The sequence below is a fragment of the Ambystoma mexicanum genome, chromosome 1p, assembly GCF_040938575.1.
Source record: "Ambystoma mexicanum isolate Mex_15411 chromosome 1p, UKY_AmexF1_1, whole genome shotgun sequence".
NCBI classification, from domain to species: Eukaryota; Metazoa; Chordata; class Amphibia; order Caudata; family Ambystomatidae; genus Ambystoma; species Ambystoma mexicanum.
Genome location: NC_090921.1, coordinates 288,240,890 through 288,253,792, shown reverse-complemented (window position 1 = coordinate 288,253,792; position 12,903 = coordinate 288,240,890). Strand labels below are relative to the sequence as shown.

The following is a 12,903-nucleotide window of genomic DNA, read 5'->3' as shown; positions in this document are numbered from 1 at the left end:
CAGTAATTTTCCAATGGCGAGGGTGAGAGGGCATGGACAGATTTGTGGAGATGGATGCTTGGCTTAAGCCGGTTCACACGCAGGACAGTGATCTCAGAGGACGAGTGAGTTGTTACATTTGTTCCTTTGTTGCATTAAGTCCGGCTTCAGCATGAGAAGGGAGCCGTGGAGTTCTCCAGGCACAGTGAGAGAAAAGGTGGGGGCCATGTGTGCGCGCTGCGCTGAAAAAGGGAGAGAAGCCTTCTCGTATCTCAGTGAGGCCTAGTTACCAAGATGGCGTCAAGGGGCACAAAGTCGGATGCCTTGTGTCCTGCGCTATGGTCCCATCTACACAAGAGCCAACCAATGCTGACATTGCATAAGGGCAACGGGGCACCTCCCACCATTGGAGGCACATGGTCCAAGTTTGTACTTGTTAAGAAAGGAAGAAGGCAATGAATATGGCAAGAGAAATGTGCAGGGAATCGCACAGTGAACAACTTAAAACCCAGGAGTGCAAATAGAGTGAAACAATAATACCAATATATGAAAAGGGATGTGGGCTAAGCACTTAGAACCTCCTTATGACTGAAAGGAAAGTCTGCAAACTCCTTACCCACTATGCTATTACAGATACTGACAGCTCTAAGCCCACAAACCCAGTTGATCAAACAGGGACCCAGAAGGCTATAACAGCAATGGGTGGGGGATAACTAAATACATAAGACCCAAGTCAAGGAGCAAGTAGGAATTGTGATTATAGAATAGTGAGGAAGACAAAAGGCATTCACACAGGGACTAGTTACAACAGCACCCCACACCTAAATAATCAAATGGGAAATAAATGCAGAAGTGCAATGGAAAACATGGAATGGATCCCAATAGAAAGTAAGGATCAGGAGCAGGGAAAATGATATCACAAAAGGAAACCTTTCCCACCCATCCAAGGAGAAAAGGCAGAAAGCTAAATCTAAAAAGGGAAAGACTAATGCATCAAGTTTTTCAGTAGCAAAGGCCAGCATCAAAGAAACAGAACACAGGCAAATTGGCTGCATCAAAGGGTAAAGCACAGAGAAAGGCTGCCTGCAGACAGAGGAAGACAAAGGGAAATCCAGAAAGCAGAAATAAATTAAGCACATGAAATCCGAAATCCAGGGCAGAGGAACAAGAAACAGGAACTAGGCACAAAGCTAGGAACAAGGGACCAGTCACAACAGGAACACTGCAACAATGACCAGCGCTGGACTGAAGCAAACTGAGGCTTTTAAAGCTGCTTAACGAGCACACCCCTCAGGTGTGCCGCCTGCTGCACCTGCAGCCACAGGTGTTGCCTATCCTCCACCCAATCTTGTCCTGCAAGGGAGGAGGTGAAGCAGTGAGCCAGGCATTCTGGGAAGCATAGTCATTTGATTAAAGTAGCATGCTGGCTGCCAAAAACCTGGAATGGATCCGGAAGGGAAGTAACTTGGAAAATAAGGTTTTAGCGCTCCCAATTCATCACAACACTGTAGCATAAGGTTTGGAGGAAATGTCCAGTAGGGAATAAACCCCAAAACATGCCCCCAAGTGGCGGGAACGGGAGCGAGCCTTGACAGTACTAAGAAAAGGAGGGACGAGGGCCTACTGGCCCCTCACTCCCACACACTTCCATTGTGGAATGCCACTTAAAACCGCAAGGAAGGTTGATTTTCAGGAATAGAGAAGAGTTCCCATCACCAGTTTGTGGTCATACAGCAATTACTGTCATGTCAGGTATTTGATTATTCTGGAAATAAAACGCAATATGATCAGATTTTTGTTCATCCATGTGGCATATGCCATTCAAACTAACATGGTCGACACCCAGTTTTAATTTTATTGCCTGCGAGTCTGAATTCAGAGTACCTTGTTCACAGAGTCTATTATGGGGGACAACCTGCGCAGGATGTTATTCCCTTGTAGTCAGGGTGTTCCACCTTGTGTCACCCCATTTTTATTTCCAAATTTGCAGTCCCCTGACAGGAATTTCATTCCCATCTTCGAAGTTCTGGAGGTGTCCAGGAAGAGGGGTGAAAGTGATCTGGTATCTCTCCCCTCTTCCTCAATTTAGCTGCTCAAAGGCCCTTTATGACAGAAGAGTGGCCTGGGAGCCAGTGTCCACCAGTGCTGAGAATGTACACTGCCCTTGCAGTTGGACCGGGGCCATAAAATCTCCCCCTTCTCCTAAAGCGGACAAAGGTAATGTGCATTTTGGGCAAGCTGGGTGGTCAATTTCTTTATTTTGGACTCCGACACAGTGGAGTTTTGGACAATTTTTCTGTGCCGGAGTCTGGGAATCTGCAATAAAAATGTGGCATCCTGAAATAGTGGAGATTTTGGAATCCTGTGCTGCCCCTGCTTACTGGGTGGCAGTCACTACAACCAATTTGTGGGGAGGATCCCTCCTACTATTTTTTTACCAGTATGACAATTCTGGGGTTCAGGGATGGGCGATTCTGAATCAGTCCCCACAACCACCCAGTCTTAATTCAGCTCTCTTGGGACCCATTTGTCTTTGGGAGGAATTCTTCTGTTCCTGAAGATTTTTTTCCTAGAATCCTCTTAAGGATTCTTCCCCTTCAAACAGGAGGACACCAACCTCCTCCACAAAATGGGCATTTTTACTCTCCATTTCTCCTACCCACCCTGTTCCCTGGGTTCCAGATTTTCAGGGGCAAAAGACTTGTTCTGGTTCCTGGGTGTCCAGGGGCTTCACACGGGTGAAGGAAGCTTCTTCTAGGGCTTTACACCCTCCTTCCCCGTTCCTCCAGAACTGTTAAATTGTCAGGGTTCTCTCCGTTATTGTTCTGGGGTGCCAGACCCTTGGTATGAGGGGTTCTGAGCCGCCACGCTCCAGTTGGGACACCCGTTCTGGGTGGTGGTCTGTTCATATCTAGGTTGTTCTCAGGAAGGGTAAAACGATAACTATCCGTTCTCCCCAGAGTACCCTAAGAATTGTGGATTTTGGTAACCCTCCACCCTTGCCCCCCCCCCCCTCCCTGATTGGGTTGTCTGGGCTCCTGAAAGCAGGTAAAGAAAGGGTTGCCATGCAGGTTGGGGTTTTGTGGATACCAGGGAAAGCTTAACCCAGTATGTGTGGGATTTGCCCTCCTGGGGGAAGTTTCCCAGGACAGTACTTACCTGATTGGATTTCTCTATCATTCGTGCACACCCTTCCTGGTGGTTTGGAGAAAGGTGCGTTTTAATACCCGCACAAACTCCTGTGGGGCATGTTCTTCTCCACACTGTAGATTGTAGCGCTTTGCGAGCCTCGGGGGGGGGGGCGGGGGGGTCTATGGGTGAAGTCTTCAAGATGGCCTCCTTGTAGGTGTCCCATCTTAAATGTTTTTGGCATCCAGCCCAACAAAGAAGCTGTAGTATCCTGGAGAGAATGGCCATTTGGCATAATCTATACAATTCTGGGTATCTTAAGCGAAACGTTCGCATCATTTGTTCATAGAGTTCCAAATGCAGAATATTTTGTCTTTTTTATTTGTAGTGTCATGAAATTCCTGAGGGGCTTGCAGAATCGTGGGGCCTAGTTTCTTCTCCCCTATGGCACACAGGAGTGTAGTCTTGGACTCCTCCCCGCTTCCACGGTTAGCAGGGTAACAACCCCCCCCCCCAACCACTGCCCCGATTGGGTGGAGGTCAGCAGGAAGCTCCTTTGGGGCCATTTTTCCAGTTCTTGTGCAAATCAACCAACTGGTCCCTTGTCAAGGGCAAGGTATCTCGTCCATGGGATTACCTCCCTGCCTGGGCAGTTAGAAGGTTAATTCCGATAGCCGCATGGTTTGTTACTTGACATATCATTAGGACCTCAAAGCGCTGGTAGGTTGAAGTTGCCAGCTATTTAATTGGCTAGCAAAGCAGGGCTACTTTTGGCTCCTAGGGACAACTGATGCAGGGAACTTGATCACACCTTCGACAAACATAAGGACACCTACGCAAAAAAAAAAAAAAAAAGCAAAATAAGAGGGCCAAGTTCGCGATTTGAAAGTTGCATTTGCGCTACACTGGAGCGGCCTTTAGCGCCTGGTTGCTGAACCTTTAGATCTCGGGAATAAAGCACCAGTGTCTTTGACCTAGACGTTGCAAGGTTCTGCTCTGCAGAAAAGACTTGTAGAATGATACATTGTAACCATTTGTCCCGGTGGATCCATTCGCTCCACAAGTATCCACTGAAAAGGCACGATCCGTGTTCCATCATACCCGAATAATCATTGTACACCCAGTAAAAGCCCAACGCAGACCTACTATCAGCATGCATCAGGTTTCGCAACATTCCCATTCTCGGCCCTGTGAATAACATCTCGCTCCATGGTCGTCCAAAAACGACCTTTAAACATGCTGAGCAGAACAGAACCCTCGTCCTCCAGACAACTGCCCTGCCCACCGGTCCGAATCAGGCTATTTGGAAAAGCAGGCAAGCTGTCCTTTTAGTGCAGCAGACATGGCCATTACTCTCCCAAAAATAGCCCCACCTATCGATCCATAGTCACACCAAACCAGTCCGGTCCGCGCTGCTTGACAAATCGCTCTTGACAATGTTTAGGCGCTCCGTTCGAATACTTTATTTTATGTCCAATACAGTAAGCAACAATTATCCCATCGTACAATTTAGTGAGAACGCAGCTTTACAAGATATTCCACTCTCAGCAACTGGTTCACAACGGAGAGCCTTGGCCGTTTCTCATTAGATGCTCGCAATCCCATTGTTGCAGATCTGGCCAGCCCCTCAAGATGGACCTATATAAATGGAGGTTAAAAAAACCGCTTTCAGTAGTCACATCTTCCGCTTGCCAAGTTACATAAGCATGGATCACAATGGCAGGTATAGCACCGTGCGTCGATGTAGCACTCCAGTAACTCAATACCAAGGATAATGGTATATGGCGAGAGACACTTGTCAAATACACCCATTAGCCTTACCGTCTGCGAGTCGTTCCTCTTCTAGGCATCTCAGGTCCACACCATTCGTGCCCTTCACAAATCTGTCAAATAAACGCCATAGTTAAATATTTACTCCCACCGCCACCCCAAAAGAAACCGGACCACAGCTTCACCCGTGCACGAAGGGGGGGGGGGGGCGACATATCGATATACAAGTGTTCACTTTGATAATACAGCCTCAAAATCCGAGCAAACAGTGCATCAGTCAAGAATTATTTTTCAATTGTGAGCCAACTGTTACCTGGTTACAGTCGCACTTCTGAACTAGTCAAGATCAGCGCCTTCACTGAACAATCGCGTAGATACAAAGCATTCCCAATACGCCCCTCCGATGCCCAGTGTGCTACTATCCCCCCACCCCCTCCGTTACCCAGTGCAGCTAGCCCCCTCAGCCCCTCCGATCCCTGCTAGGCCCCCCCACCCCCTCCGTTACCCTGTACTGCTAGGCCCCCCCCACCCCTCCGATGCAGTGTGCTACTATCCCCCCACCCCCTCCGTTACCCTGTGCAGCTAGCCCCCCAGCCCCTCCGATCCCTGCTAGCCCCCCACCGTGCTGCTAGCCCCCCCAGCCCGAGGTTATCCTGCAATGCCCCCCCACCCCCTCCGTTACCCTGTACTGCTAGGCCCCCTCCGTTACCCTGTGCAGCTAGCCCCCCCAGCCCCTCCGATCCCTGCTAGCCCCCCACCGTTACCCTGTGCTGCTAGCCCCCCACCCCCTCCGTTACCCAGTGCAGCTAGCCCCCTCAGCCCCTCCGATCCCTGCTAGCCCCCCACCGTTACCCTGTGCTGCTAGCCCCCCCAGCCCGCCGTTATCCTCTACTGCTAGGCCCCCCCACCCCCTCCGTTACCCTGTACTGCTAGGCCCCCCACCCCCTCCGTTACCCTGTACTGCCATTCCCCCCCACCCCTCCGATGCCCAGTGTGCTACTATCCCCCCACCCCCTCCGTTACCCAGTGCAGCTAGCCCCCTCAGCCCCTCCGATCCCTGCTAGCCCCCCACCGTTACCCTGTACTGCTAGGCCCCCCAGCCCGCCGTTATCCTCTACTGATAGGCCCCCCCCACCCCCTCCGTTACCCTGTACTGCTAGGCCCCCCCACCCCTCCGATGCAGTGTGCTACTATCCCCCCACCCCCTCCGTTACCCTGTGCAGCTAGCCCCCCCAGCCCCTCCGATCCCTGCTAGCCCCCCACCGTGCTGCTAGCCCCCCCAGCCCGCGGTTATCCTGCAATGCCCCCCCCACCCCCTCCGTTACCCTGTACTGCTAGGCCCCCCCACCCCCTCCGTTACCCTGTGCAGCTAGCCCCCCCAGCCCCTCCGATCCCTGCTAGCCCCCCACGTTACCCTGTGCTGCTAGCCCCCCCAGCCCGCCGTTATCCTCTACTGCTAGGCCCCCCCACCCCCTCCGTTACCCTGTACTGCTAGGCCCCCCCCACCCCCTCCGTTACCCTGTACTGCCATTCCCCCCACCCCTCCGATGCCCAGTGTGCTACTATCCCCCCACCCCCTCCGTTACCCAGTGCAGCTAGCCCCCTCAGCCCCTCCGATCCCTGCTAGCCCCCCACCGTTACCCTGCTAGCCCCCCAGCCCGCCGTTATCCTCTACTACAATGCCCCCCCACCCCCTCCGTTACCCTGTACTGCTAGGCCCCCCCACCCCCTCCGTTACCCTGTACTGCCATTCCCCCTCCGATGCCCAGTGTGCCATTCCCCCCACCCCTCCGATGCCCAGTGTGCCATTCCCCCCCCACCCCTCCGATGCCCAGTGTGCTGCTGTTTCATCCGATGGCCTTTTCCCAGGCCTTGGAGTCTGCAGTCCCTGAACTGGACATTCCATGCAGATGTTTCGGAGTCTAGGCACTGGCTGGCTCGCAGCCTTCTTCCTCCTGTGTTGCGATCTGATGCAGCTTGTTATGGCCCTGCCGTGCTGTGTTAAGTGTCTCTCCCTGCTTGTGTGTGTATGCAGGCTGTTCTGCTCACACATACCGAACAAGCAGTTCTTTGCTGCCCTACCTGTATTGATAGTTTTTTATTTTTGGGCTCTGCCACCCTTCCTGTGTGTTACACATGCGATTGCTGCTCTAATTTTCTACTTATGTTGTCCCCACACTACCCTTTGCGGCCCCTCCGTCCTGCTAGTGCTAAGGCTCCTCTTGCCACTACCCGCAATCTGTCATATTCTCTCTTGCTACGACACCTACACGTGTCAATGGACACGCAGCACCATTTCTGGCCAAGCAGCTATGTCCGGTTGAATTACAGAATAACGCCGGAATCCAGTCTTGCCCCGCCTCACGTTCTGGATACATACCAACAATAGCCAGTGGCTTTTCACCCGCCTATGTTATGGTTGTTACCGCCACCCCAGCCTGTACACCCACTTGATATAGGTTTGCTCCCAGCACGCTAAATTCAACGTCACTCCTTCTCTCACATATATAATATAGCCATTGTACCAGTACCAACATAGAACTAACTGTGTCTCTACCACTGGTAGTATTTCGCAATAGCCTACCTGCCAAACTGTTTCTACCCTACCAGTCAAACTGTGTTAGCCTACCCACCCACGCTTCTTATCTTACTGGCAGAGCAACTAAATTACTCTATAAGCTAAGCATGCCTATGTTTGACTAGCCCACTGTGCTGCCCACTGCATTGATGTACACTAGCCTATGCTTGACTAGCCCACTGTGCTGCCCATTGCAATGATGTACACTAGACTATGCCTATGCTTGACTAGCCCACTGTTTCGTTTCCTTCCCACTCTCCCCCTCCCTTCCTTATCTATGTCGTAGCTTTTGCACTATCTGACATGTCGTCAGGCTGAGTAAACTCTTACTGTTCATGGCCTGTAAGAGTGTCATTGTATTCTCCCTTGCCTCGAAGCGATTTGAAACACATTGTGTATAGGCGTGCTATAAAGAAATTATCATATCATGTGAGTAGAGTGAGAAATCGTGAGTGACATGACAAGAGGGGATGCTTGGTCCCTGGGCTGGGCCCCCACCGGACTCGCTTGGTCCCTGGGCTGGGCCCCCACCGGACTCGCTTGGTCCCTGGGCTGGGCCCCCACCGGACTCGCTTGGTCCCTGGGCTGGGCCCCCACCGGACTCGTGTGACTTTCTGGACTGGTTCTGGGTCCTCTCACCCATTTTTTAATTGTAAAGCACCCATGTTTTGGATTGCTACAGTCGTGTTTTTGTGCTATGTACACAGTGTCCGATTGAATCTCTGCCTCTTTTTAATAAATATAGTAGTGAAAAAAAAATGTTGCTTTTTTTTAAATATAGTTAATATGCCATTACATGGTCCTGACTTTCGTGGCCATTTTACCTAAATGACTGACCTAATAAGTCATCACTATAGTTCTAAACAATTCAAAATGCAACTCTCTAAAATGGGCAGCAGTTAAGCCACAGTGAGGCTTTTAAAGCCCAATTCAACAAGGTGCACCGAATGTGTTTTTTAAGCGTTTCTTTTCAGGATTATAGTAAACATTATTTTTGTAAAACTCCTAAATTTATTTCCAGCTCATAAACCGAAACAATGCCTATATTGTTAAAGGATATTTTTGGGGTTGCTTTGTTTTTTTGATTATTTGGTGACTACATTAATTGCTTTTGGATTTCAAAAGGTTTATTTGGGGATTGCATTGCATTGCTTTTGGATCTCTACGAGGGTGCATTAAGCCAAAAGGAAACCGGATGTAATCCGTTGCTTTTGTATTTATTTAGGGATTGCTTTTGAATTTTTATAGGATTGTTTGGGGATTGCATTGTTTTGTGATTTGTAGTGGATTGTTTGAGGATTGGATTGCTTTTGGATTTTTATAGGATTGTTTGGGGATTGGATTGATTTAGGATTTGTAGTGGATTGTTTGGGGATTGGATTGCTTTTGGATTTTTATAGGATTGTTTGGGGAGTGGATTTTTAGTGGATTGGATTGCTTGTGGATTGGATTGTTTTTGGATTTTTAGTGGATTGTTTGGGGATTGGATTGTTTTTGGATTTTTAGTGGATTGTTTGGGGATTGGATTGTTTTCGGATTTTTAGTGGATTGTTTGGGGATTGGATTGTTTTGGGATTTTTAGTTGATTGTTTGGGGATTGGATTGCTTGGATTGTTTTGGGATTGCATTCCACTGAGGATTGCTAATTAACATATTTAAGGGTGCATGAAGCCAAAAAGAAGCCAAAAGCAATCCTCTGAGTACAATGGGATCGAGTTTCTGGAGTTAAAGAGGATTTAAAGAGGATTTAAATGTTTGGGAAAATCCAGTAGCAATCCACTTTCAATCCAGATTTTTTTGGTAGGGTATACTGTTAAACTCTTCAAATGTTAAAGAGCACGTGGACAGCTGCCCCTCTCAGGCTGCGGCTCTTAAGTGCCTCTGCAGTCAGGGGGCAAGGTGCCTGCCTGCATGCAGGGACGGCTCCAAACCAGGGAGACTTCCCATTATCATGCCCTCCTGACCACCAGACTCAGTGCCCCCTGCCGAGATACTCATCCTCGTGCCCACAATAACACAGCATTCTGTAGGATGTGTTCAACCTGGCAAGATGCCTCTATCAGGGTGTGTATTTTGCGGGCGGCAAGTGGTGCAGTGGCCAGTCTGCCAGCGTGCTGGCTCTGGACCAAGCAGACCGAGTCTAGTCCTATCTCCACTTCAACTCGGTGTGATCCTTGTCAAATCACTTTCAGATCCTTTTTCTGCCAACATTGGAACTAGTGCCTTGTTTCGAAAAGACCGTTTCTGTGCGATATGCATGTTTGCTCAGGTTTGCCTTGTGATGTACAAAACAGGTAAAGCCGATCAAAATAATGGCGTGAGGTTGAATTGGATTGGCAGAGGGGGCGAGGCTGGGTCTGCTCATATGTGCGCCCACTTAACCTGTTTTTCCTTCCCTCCCACACCCCCTCCTGTGTTACAGAAGGACTGGACCACCCACCGAGGAGGGAGAGGAGCCATGAAGCTGCTACTGGGTGGTGAGAGCGCTTTCTATTTTAATTCTCCACCAGGGCAAGCATACCTACTATGCGCCCCCTCCACCAGGGGACAGGAATAACGCACCCAGGGGCAAGGGGTGGGAGTTTCAGAGATGGGGGACGTGGTTACTTCCCTTTTGAACAAACACACACATGTTCGTGTCATGCCAGTGTATACATTTACAAACCAGAAACTAGCCTGCTTCTCGGCGCTTAAGTGATTGGTGTCGCTGAGGGCGTCTCTAAACTCAATAACATTCACAACATGAACCTCAGAATAAGGAAATCCTAAAAAGGAGCTCAAGCCAGTTGTTTGAACGTAAATCTCTTTTCACAGGTGCTCAACCGACTGAGCTATTCACCGTGTCTGTCAAATCATGGAGTCTGCTGGCCAATAATACGCATTAGCCGAGTCAGGGCTTTGTTCCAGAGTGGAGCAAGCAACCTCATGCGGCGCCCGTGAACACCACATCAATTCTTGACATAGTGCTCGGCTTGACCTGAAGGGAACTTCAGGGGCGACGCAGCCCCCAAACTTATCCCGTTAAAAGCCCTGCCACTGTATCAGCAGCTGTGATTCTGTATGAGATAAATGAGCCAAACAAGAAAAATGGCTCACAAACAGCTAGACGTCTTTTCCTTTCCGCAGTTTAGGGTTCCTTTCATGGTGTAGTGGGTTAATGCACCTGCTGCAGGTATCCGTCAAACAGGTTGAGAGTCACGTCTGCCTGCCTCTACTCTCCGCCCTCTGCAATTTATCCAGAAGGACTGCGAGACTTGTCCTTGGCCTCAAGCCCAGGGATCGTATCTCTCCAGGACTGAAATCTCTGCATTGGCTCGAGTTGGCTGCAAGGATTAAGTTGAACACCCTCTGCATTGTCCACAAGGCCTTCTTGGGCCTGGGGCCGCAATACCTTCAACTTTCTCTTCCCAAAAATCTTCCTTCTCGAGCTCTTTGATCATCCGCCTCCAACTCCCTCAGGGTCTTTCGCTTCTCCAAGCAACGAGTTGGTGGTAGATCTCTCTCCTCGGCAGGGGCCTCCTCCTGAAACAGCCTTCCTGCTTCCCTGAAACTTGAGGAGAACCATCTCCAGTTCCGGAAGCACCTCAAAACCTTTCCCCCCCCCCCCCATCCCCTGCTGAATTCTTGGCTGAAACTGCACTGGCTACCTGGCCACCCTTTGAGACCTTGGGCCTAGGCCCCGCCATTTACACACCTGCACTGGCAACCCCCGCACCTGGGAACTGTATTCTGTATCCCTACAGTCCCCCACCAGCACTTATGTCTGCTCTTACCCTGCACTTGCCATCATCCCGCCTTTATTTTTCTTATTTATTCTATTATCCCATGTACTGCACTTTTTCTCCCTCTCCCATGTACTGCACTTTTCCCCTCTCCCTTCCCCTCGCACTTTTCCCCTTCCCATGCACTTGTGCGATCTGAATGACACCTGGCCTAGTAAGATCGTTGTCTGTCTTCCCTCTGTTCCCCCTCCCCTGCCTCGTCGCATTTCGAACACTTGTGTATAGACGCATTATAAATGCCATATATCATTTGCAAAGAAAGTAGGATGGATAAAGAAAACAAGAGTGAACTCTTGGGAGGAAGTAGTCTGTTACCCCAATGCAAATATGCTACCTTTTTTAAGAAGAGTATCTCAAATTTGTATTTCTTTTAACATGTTTTTTTTTTTCTTGTTTTTTTTAATACTTTTTGGCCCCTTCAACTGCATAGAGGAAGTTATCGAGTAGCCGGGTGGGTGGCAGAGGTTGTGCAGATGGGAGTGTGAGTGTGGGTACAAGATATGTGCGCGTTGTTGGTAGATATGTATCGGGGTGTAAGAATGGTATGGGCAAAAGGGGAGGTAGTTAATTAGCAAAGGGTTTGAAAGACTATTTCCCCATTTTCACTTATGCCTTCTATTTCTAACTGATATAAATCAATATAGCTACACTAAAGACAATAAAATTCTGAATGCAGCCACAGAAAACCATAATTCATTTTCAGTTCAAATCTATCTTTAAGCCCGTTTCATCCTTTGTGTACAAATGCATTTAAATGTAGTGATGCATTTGTAAATTGACATTTTAACATTAATCTGGTATGTATTCTACAATAAGGAATTTAACAATGCCTATTCAGATGTCCATTTAGGTTCATATATCCTTTCTTTTTTTGTAGAATCTTTGAGATCTGTCTGCAAGGCTAACAGTTGGCCTACTATGGACGGCTGGGTGATAAGGAAGCTCGCCACCAAAATTTGCAATGCCAGAAGAGGCCTAAGGAAGACTCTGCATTTTGAAATGCAGGATCGATGATATTTGTTGTTTTTTTTTCAAACCTATTCATTCTTATGGAATACAGCTATGCTGTTAAACCGAATTTGTTGAATAAAAAAATGCTGAACACTTTCTGAGCCTATGTTTGATTGAAGATATCTTATAACAAGAGCAATACTATATTAAAATATCAACAATTTATAGCTGCTACAATCATAATATGAACTGGGTAATTGTTAGCTGCTCTTATTGATATTGGGTGAAGTGACTAGCGGCAGTCTGTCATGCGGGTAGACCTTTAACAGATTCTGTGTAGGCTGCTGGAAGAGTGTATTTTAGTGCAGTGCTTTGCAATTGTGGGAGTTTATTGGGGGTGAGGCCATGCTGGCTAGAGGTGAGAATTGAAATGAGGGAGCTTACAGGTTGGTTTGTGACCTGGGAAGTGGGGGTGTTTGTAGTTGTGTGCACTAAATCGAGGGAACTTAGTTAACGTGTGCTCTAGCAAAGATGAAGTGACACCTGCAAAATTCCATATAATTTTATTTTCCCTGTAAACTATCTAGAAGTCTAACTAGAGTCATTGTAAAGTAATGCCACCAATGTTACTCAAAAGGGATACATCCTGGGGTAATCCAACCACTTTTCCTAAATCTTTTGGAAGCATCTTGAAATCATTAAAACTCATCCTGG

At 48.6% G+C, this 12,903-nt stretch overlaps 1 long non-coding RNA gene across 1 annotated transcript; it reads left to right on the top strand.

The window, feature by feature from the left end:
- Positions 1-6,758: 6,758 nt before the first annotated feature.
- Positions 6,759-12,345, top strand: LOC138569164 (uncharacterized). The gene is made up of 2 exons (XR_011303162.1): positions 6,759-9,933; positions 12,116-12,345. It is a non-coding gene; the product is annotated as an uncharacterized lncRNA (long non-coding RNA).
- Positions 12,346-12,903: the final 558 nt, after the last annotated feature.